The sequence below is a fragment of the Caloenas nicobarica genome, chromosome 1 (assembly GCF_036013445.1).
Source record: "Caloenas nicobarica isolate bCalNic1 chromosome 1, bCalNic1.hap1, whole genome shotgun sequence".
In the NCBI taxonomy this organism is placed as follows: domain Eukaryota; kingdom Metazoa; phylum Chordata; class Aves; order Columbiformes; family Columbidae; genus Caloenas; species Caloenas nicobarica.
In genome coordinates, this window is record NC_088245.1 from 52,320,465 (window position 1) to 52,327,931 (window position 7,467).

Here is a 7,467-nt window from a genome sequence, read left to right on the forward strand (position 1 = left end):
GAGGTGACGAGTGTTCACCACAGTCATGCAAAGATAACTCATTCCCGGGTGATTTGTGGAAAATGTGTCGTGTAAGTAGAAATGAGACTGTAAATTCCAATATCCCCTCTCTGCAAGTGGCCACTACCACATACGTTAGGGGAAAGTAAAAAAAAAAATTAAGAAAAACCTTTTCTCGGAAGAAATGCATTTTTTAACTCTCACTCTTGAGTGACTGCTTATGCTTAGAATCAGTGAAACTCTGTCTTTGCCACAATAATAATAAAAAGAAAAGAAAAACCTATGGTTAATTTTGTAGGTGGTCCCATGGCTCACGTAAATGTCTGATTCATTTAAAGTCAGCTACATTCTCAGCCTCACTGATAGGCTGTGCTATTTCTACTGTAGGAATGAATTCCAGAGGTTAATTATATATTATAAAGAATTATATCACTTTTCAGTTTAGTTAAATTCTGCTTTCCCCCATCCCACCCCTCCGATCTTTCCTCTCTTTCACTGTTTTGTATTCCTCCATCACATCTCTCTGACTTCATTTTTCCTATCCCCAGCATAAATCCTCCTCTTAGTTTTTGTTTCTATGGAAAGCCACAAGTAGAAAGACTCTAAGGGCTGTTTATTCACTAATTCTGGAAGTATGGATGCAAAATTTATTTTTGGTCAATACAATCTTATAAAGTTTAGTATAATGAAAATTAAAGCACATCAAAGCTGTGAAATAATTGGCATGAGATCCATTCCAATAATTACAACAGCCATGACAAAAGCCCTGAAATCAAATTTCCCGGATGAATAAATTAAGGTAGTTTTATGAAAAGATTCCTTTTCCAAACAATGCACAATGAAGTGATCACAGATACATCTGGCAGAATCCCTAATGAGTATTGTGTTCCCATCTGCTAAGTACCATACTCATTTTTACTGTTCAGTGATGCTATTTAGATTTTAGAGTATGGTCACTGTGTGTCATGTGAAATGTATCACATTAAAGTGTTTTCTGAATCAAGGTGAAATTTGTACTATATAATTGTATCTATTACCTTTTGGCAAGATCCAAATATATTAACATTTGCATATGTTAGGCTTGCAAAAGCGTAGAGTAAAATCCTGGTTCCATTTTCGTGAGGACACTATATAAACCATTTTAAATAAGATTTTTTTTAGATTACAGCAGTATACAATATTATGCATATTTTCTACATTTTAACTCCTTAATGCTTAAGAAGATCTCTTGGATTGTGCCTTTTTCAATTCGTTTTAAAAGACCTGGATACGCAATGAATGTTAACACATCAACCATTTCCCTCCCACTTACCCTCAGTCAAATGCAGATTAATGGAATGAATACATGTTATATTGTATGCTTTCCTTTGGAAATATTTGAGTCAGATTATCTGGTACCAGGAAAAAAAAGAGAAGCGAGGGAGGAAGTGAACATAAAGGGGAGAAGCGGGATGTAAATGTAAGATGTGCAATGACAGAAAAATGTGAAACAAGCAAACTAATGTCTTTCTTTCTGTGTCAAACATGCAAAACAGTGACTACCTGGAAATTCTAAGGCTGTATGTAAAAGCAGCACTGAGATAGTTGCACAGCCTGAAAGGTATGAAGATTTGTCCCTTGCCATAACTGTCTCAAGTTGAGATTTCTCAAAAATACTGTTTGGGTAATTACATGCCTGAGAATTGAAGTCTTGATTGGCATAATTATACATGCTGTCATCACAGAGAATATTTACAGCATGTTCTTGGTTCTATTCATACATTGTTAACACACTTTTACTGTCCACTGGGAGAAACAAAGAGTTCAGGCTAGCATTGATTTTCACCAGTATTCTGAGTATTGATTAATTGATTAATGGTTATTTAGTTAACTGGTAATAGGTATTCTGAGATACTCTTATGTGTGGCTCTTCATTTTGTTAACTGTCTATTCTTCAGTATGTGTTCTTCATCTGATCACCTTCAGTTAGAGTACAACATTGAAAACAGCAGATATTAAGCTATCCATAACTACACTGGCTGATAAACCAGAAACACTGTGAAAGCATAAAACACATTACAGTGATTATTACAGCTTATTTCTGGTCTGTTTTTATGGTTTTCTCCTTTACATCATAGGTTTAAACTAATATTTGTTCCACAGTCATATCCCATGGAGCAGAATGGAAAAACAGAATTTTACCAAGGAGTAGAACACATTCGCACATACTGCATAGGAAAAAATGAAATAACAGTGTTATGGCTTTATGAGGTGTAAGCTGTGCCCAGTGCAGCTAGACAATGCATACAGACCTGAAGCTTTAAAACTCTCCATCTTGCAGAAAGGAAATGTATTTTATGTGAGTTTAGTGATATTCAGTAGAACGGACCCTCCAAGGAACATGATTTCCTTTATGAAAGAGAAATTTAACTCTCAGAATTTTATGTATAGCATGGTTTAAGAGAACTGAAAACGTCTAGATGAGCACATAAAATCACAGCTGGAAAAGTCTAGAAGCAAAAACATAGATAAAGAAAGAAAGTTTCCTAAAATATTTTGCTTCCTTATGCTGTAACAGGAGTCGCTGAAACTTAAAGTCTATTCAATATATGTTGTTTTCTGTAAGTGAAAATCACAGAATAAAGTAGTCTGAAAAGTATTCTTGGAGGTCATCTGATCCAAGGCCCTGCTCAAAGCAGGTTTAAGTTTAATGTTTGTTCAGATTGCTCAAGATCTTGCCCGGTCTTGTAGTTTCTCTGTGTACTTCTGAGAAGAGTATGGCTTCATCTTCTTTATAACAATCCATTAGGTAGTTGAAGACCACAGGAGGACTTAACTAACCCTTCTTCCTCAAGCTGAAAAAAACCCAACCCCCATTTTCTCATACTCTTCTCATAAGGTATATTCTACAGCCCTCTTGGTAGCCTTCCATTGGTCTTATTACAGTTTGTGAATGTCTTTCTCATGCTGGGGAGCCTAAATTTCGATGCAGCACGTAAAATGTGGTTTCAGGTGGCAAATAGATGGGGGTAATCACTTTAGGCAACTCACTGTCTACATTCTTATTAATGTTGCTCTATATGCAGTTAGTGTTCACAACCGCAAGAACACACTGATGACTCATGATCTACTTGCTGGCCAACTGGACTTCCAGGGCCTTTCCCTAAAAAGCCAGTGAGGCCTGTCCTCTTGCAGGGGATTTTTCCAGACCTATTATTGTTAAATTAAATGAAGTCTCTGTTAGTCCATTTTTTTTCCAGCACATTGTAATGCCTTTGGATTTTCACCTTTCCCTCCATAGTATAAAATACTTCTCCCAGTTTGATGTGATCCACAAATTTACTGAAGCTGCTTTCCATCTAGTCATCCAAGCTGTTAATGAAAAACATAAAATAGCATCAGGTCATTATTGTTCCATGAAGAACATTTACAGGCTGGATCAATGGGCTAATGCCAATTATATGAGGTTCAACAAGGCCAAGTGCCGGGTCCTGCACTTGGGTCACAACAACCCCATGTAATGCTACAGGCTTGGGGAAGAGTGGCTAGAAAGCTGCCTGGTGGAAAAGGACCTGGGGGTGTTGCTCGACAGCCGACTGAACATGAGCCAGCAGCGTGCCTGGGTGGCCAAGAAGGCCAATAACACTCTGGCTTGTATCAGAAATAGTGTGGCCAGCAGGACTAGGGAAGTGATCGTCCCCCTCTACTTGGCACTGCTGAGGCCGCACCTCAAATACTGTGTTCAGTTTTGGGTCCCTCACTACAAGAAAGGCAATGAGATGCTATAGTGAGTTCAAAGAAGAGCAACAAAACTGGGAAGGGTCTGGAGCACAGGAATTACGAGGAGCATCTGAGGGGATGGGGGCTGTTTAGTCTGAAACAAAGAAGGTTGAGAGGAGACCTTATCGGTCTGTACAACTACCTGAAAGGAGGTTGTAGCAAGGTGGGTGTTGGTCTCTTCTCCCGAGTAACAAATCATAGGACAAAAAGAAATAGCCTCAAGTTGCACCAGAGGAGGTTTAGATTGGATATTAAGAAAAATTCTTCACCAAAAGGGTCGTCAAGCATTAGAACAGGTTGCCCAGGGAAGTGGTTGAGTCATCATCCCTGAAGGTACTGAAAAGATGTGCAGATATGGCATTTAGTAACATGGTTTAGTGGTGGACTTGGCAGTGTTAGGTTAACAATTGGACTTGATTACCTTAAAGGTCCCTTCCAGCCTAACTGAATCTACAGTTCTATGAGAACACATCTAACAACATAAACCAGCCTCTTCAGAAGCTTTGGATGTAGTCTATTGTCCTATTAGGGTCCTATTGTTTTATCACTATCTTATTGACTGTGTACATCCAAAAAATATTTTCATATTGCTTCATTCTGGAGTTCCTGCTTCATCCATGCTGGCTTTCTTCTATGTTTGCTCAGCCTCCTGCACATCAGGATGGACCATTCTTGTGCCCTGAAAAGATGGTCCCAGAGGATCAACTAGCTCTGCTGGACCCTTTTGGTCTTCAGGGCTACCTCCCAGGGAAGTCTGCAAAGTATCACCATGAAGAAGCCTAGGTCATCTCTCCTGAAGATCAGAGTTGCAATTCTGCTATTCACTTTCACAGAAACACAGACTATATGAGATTGTCAGGGATGTCTTCCCATTGTCAAGTCTAACCTTTCCTGCTCAAGCAGGGTCAGCTAAGGGAGGTTGCCCAGGACTCTGTCCAGTCTCTCCCCCTGTCTCTCAAGATCTTAAAGTCTACCATCATATATATTATGAAGACTTCCATCAGTATTCACATCCCTGATTAGTTCTTCCTTGTTTATATATAGCAGGTCCTGCAGAGGATATACTTTATTTGACTTGCCAAACTCTCTCTACAGAACTCCGGAAGTCTTGACTGTTTGTGCCCTGCATGTCAGGCAGATATCAAGATAAAATTTCCCATGAGTATCAGGGCCTTCAACCATGAGGCTTCTTTCTCTATAATCCATAAAGAAGAATTCATCTGTTTCCTCCTTTTGTGGAGGTCATCTGTAGGGGATGCTCACCACTGTTTCTTTCTTGTTGGTTTCCATTCTTCTTTGACATGTCAGTTTCTTACTGTCACGTGTCAGTTTCTTACTGTCTTGTCACTCATCCCAGAGAAAAACCCCACATAGTCAAGAGCTCAACCACACAGAGTGCTGTCCCATCCCAACAGATGGGATGAGGGACGAGTTAACTCTGAACACGACACGCGCCCTGACTCAATAGATGAGATCAGGTGTGAGTTAACTCTGGGTTAATTCTGCATGGTTATGTGAAGTGAATGACAGACAATCACTCCAGGAGTCCAATTCAATTATGAGTTTTACTAAAAGTATGTGTTGGAGTACTAGTTACAGCGAATAGTGGCTTGGCAAAAGTAGTTTATAATATCACAGAACTTATCAACACATTAACAGCAAAAGGTCCTTCTACAAGCAATGTATTGGCAACCATTAGTAGCTATAATACAAAACTTAATAAGAATCCAAGAGCAGAGCTTAAGATGATGTTACTCATATATTCAAAAGGAAAAGAGAGAAAGAGAGTGGTAGAAAGTAAAGGAAAACTAAGGTGTAAGAGACAGGGAAAGAGAGTAATATATCACCACTTATGGAAGGATAGACAAAGAAATAGGGATATAGAAAAAAGGAGAGAAGGAGAGAACAGAGACAAGGGAAGAAAGAAAAGGGTGAGGGATCCAGCCAGTCTTACAACTCCGCAGCATAGATGACAAGACTTGTATGATCGTGTGTGGCCTCCAGTGTCCCATAGTGAGGATGGTGCGCGGAGGGTCCTCAGGGTGGTGGGTTCCCCAGCGGTGCTGTCTTAGGTGAGCTTTTTTTATAGCTCTCCGAGTAAAGGAAAGTCTGGGGGGAAGGGGTCATTGTGAAAGATCGACAAGTCTGGACAAGTCTCAGGCCATGTTGAAGGTTCTCAGCTTTTCCCCTTTGTGTGCCAAGCTGGGCATATCAGAAGATGGAGCTATGTGCCCTCCAGCACATCCCTCACCTCCGGTATCGGCCAGCCGGCCTCAGCTGTGGCTCGTTAGCTTGTCGTTGATACGTAAATCGCAGTTCATCCTATACTGAATGTGTCATCTCCTGAATCCTGGTGCTCGAGGAACTAGTTTTGCCACAATGGTTTTGGCCATGATCCTTATCAATACACAACAAGTGCAAATCTCCATCCTGTCTTCCTGATCTGACTTTCCCAAAAGGCCCATTCCTACCAATGGACCCCTATGTCTCTGTGATCCCAATGTGATTATAGGTATGTGAGTGCACAAGGACTTCTAATTTCTCCTGTTTGTTTGCCATGCTGCATGTTTTCATACACAGGCACTTGGGACGGCCACTTAGATGTGCAGCTTTTTTTTAGGGAAGCATGATAGCCTCTTGCATCATGCTGTTCCTGAGAGCCTCCTATGTTCTACACCATTGTCCTACATTTCCTTGTACTTTATGTACTCTCTCCCTCTGAATCTCACTTTAAGTCCAGCCTCCATCATCTTGGAAATCTATATCCAGTCATTTAAGAATAACCTCAGGTCATCTGTCCTTCCATGTAATATGGAATTGTTTTGGTTATTTGGTTTTTGGTTTGGTTTGTTTTTTTTGCCCCTGCAAGGTCTCTGTAAAAATCCTTTCCATGTTCTGCATGTCCTCCCTGATGTTACACCATCTACTTACCTTCTCCCATAGCTCCTTCACTTGACAGCCCTGTGTCTGTGCTAGGGTGCATATCCCACAGGTGTCAACCCTGGGTCAGGAGAAACCACAGGCACTCTTGGCAACCTAGTACCTGGGCAACTTTGTCCTTCCTCAGGAGTCGTGTCTTGATCAAAGCTATGTCATGAGGGGGTCATTGCACGTTCTGTTGGGAACCACATTCCCTGGTATACTTTTGCCGTTGTAGCATGAGCTCCAGTAGCCCCACACAGTCTCTTGCACAGTGCCTCTGGGTGCCCCGCATGTCCTACTGTGCATCAGATGCTGTGCGCTGATTAATATGTCTTGTTCATATGCTCCTCTTCCACAAGCCTAGTTTAGCTTATTTTTGGTAATTAGCTTAGGCTCTATGTTTCTTATAAATACAAAACCTCTATTTTGCAACTGAGAATGGGCAAGCAAGAAGATGGACCTCCCTGTAATCCAGTGATGAATGGCTCTTCACTGCTGAAGAAACATTCTGCACCCACTTCCAAGAATTACATTTGGTTTTTTTTTTTCCATTTAAGAGCCTTGGGATAACGGTTATAAATAGAATGAGCAGTAGACATGAAATCTCAGAATGCTTTTCCTGAGGAATCTTTTTGCCTACAAAATTCGATTCTTTTTTATTTCACATGTTCCAGCCTTATGAAGCTGTCTTTCTCAGCTGTGGTAAAGCTGCTTAGTAGGATGCCTCTCCATTTGCAGAGTGTATTCAACAATAGTTGTACCACAGAGTAGTATTCAGTACTCTAA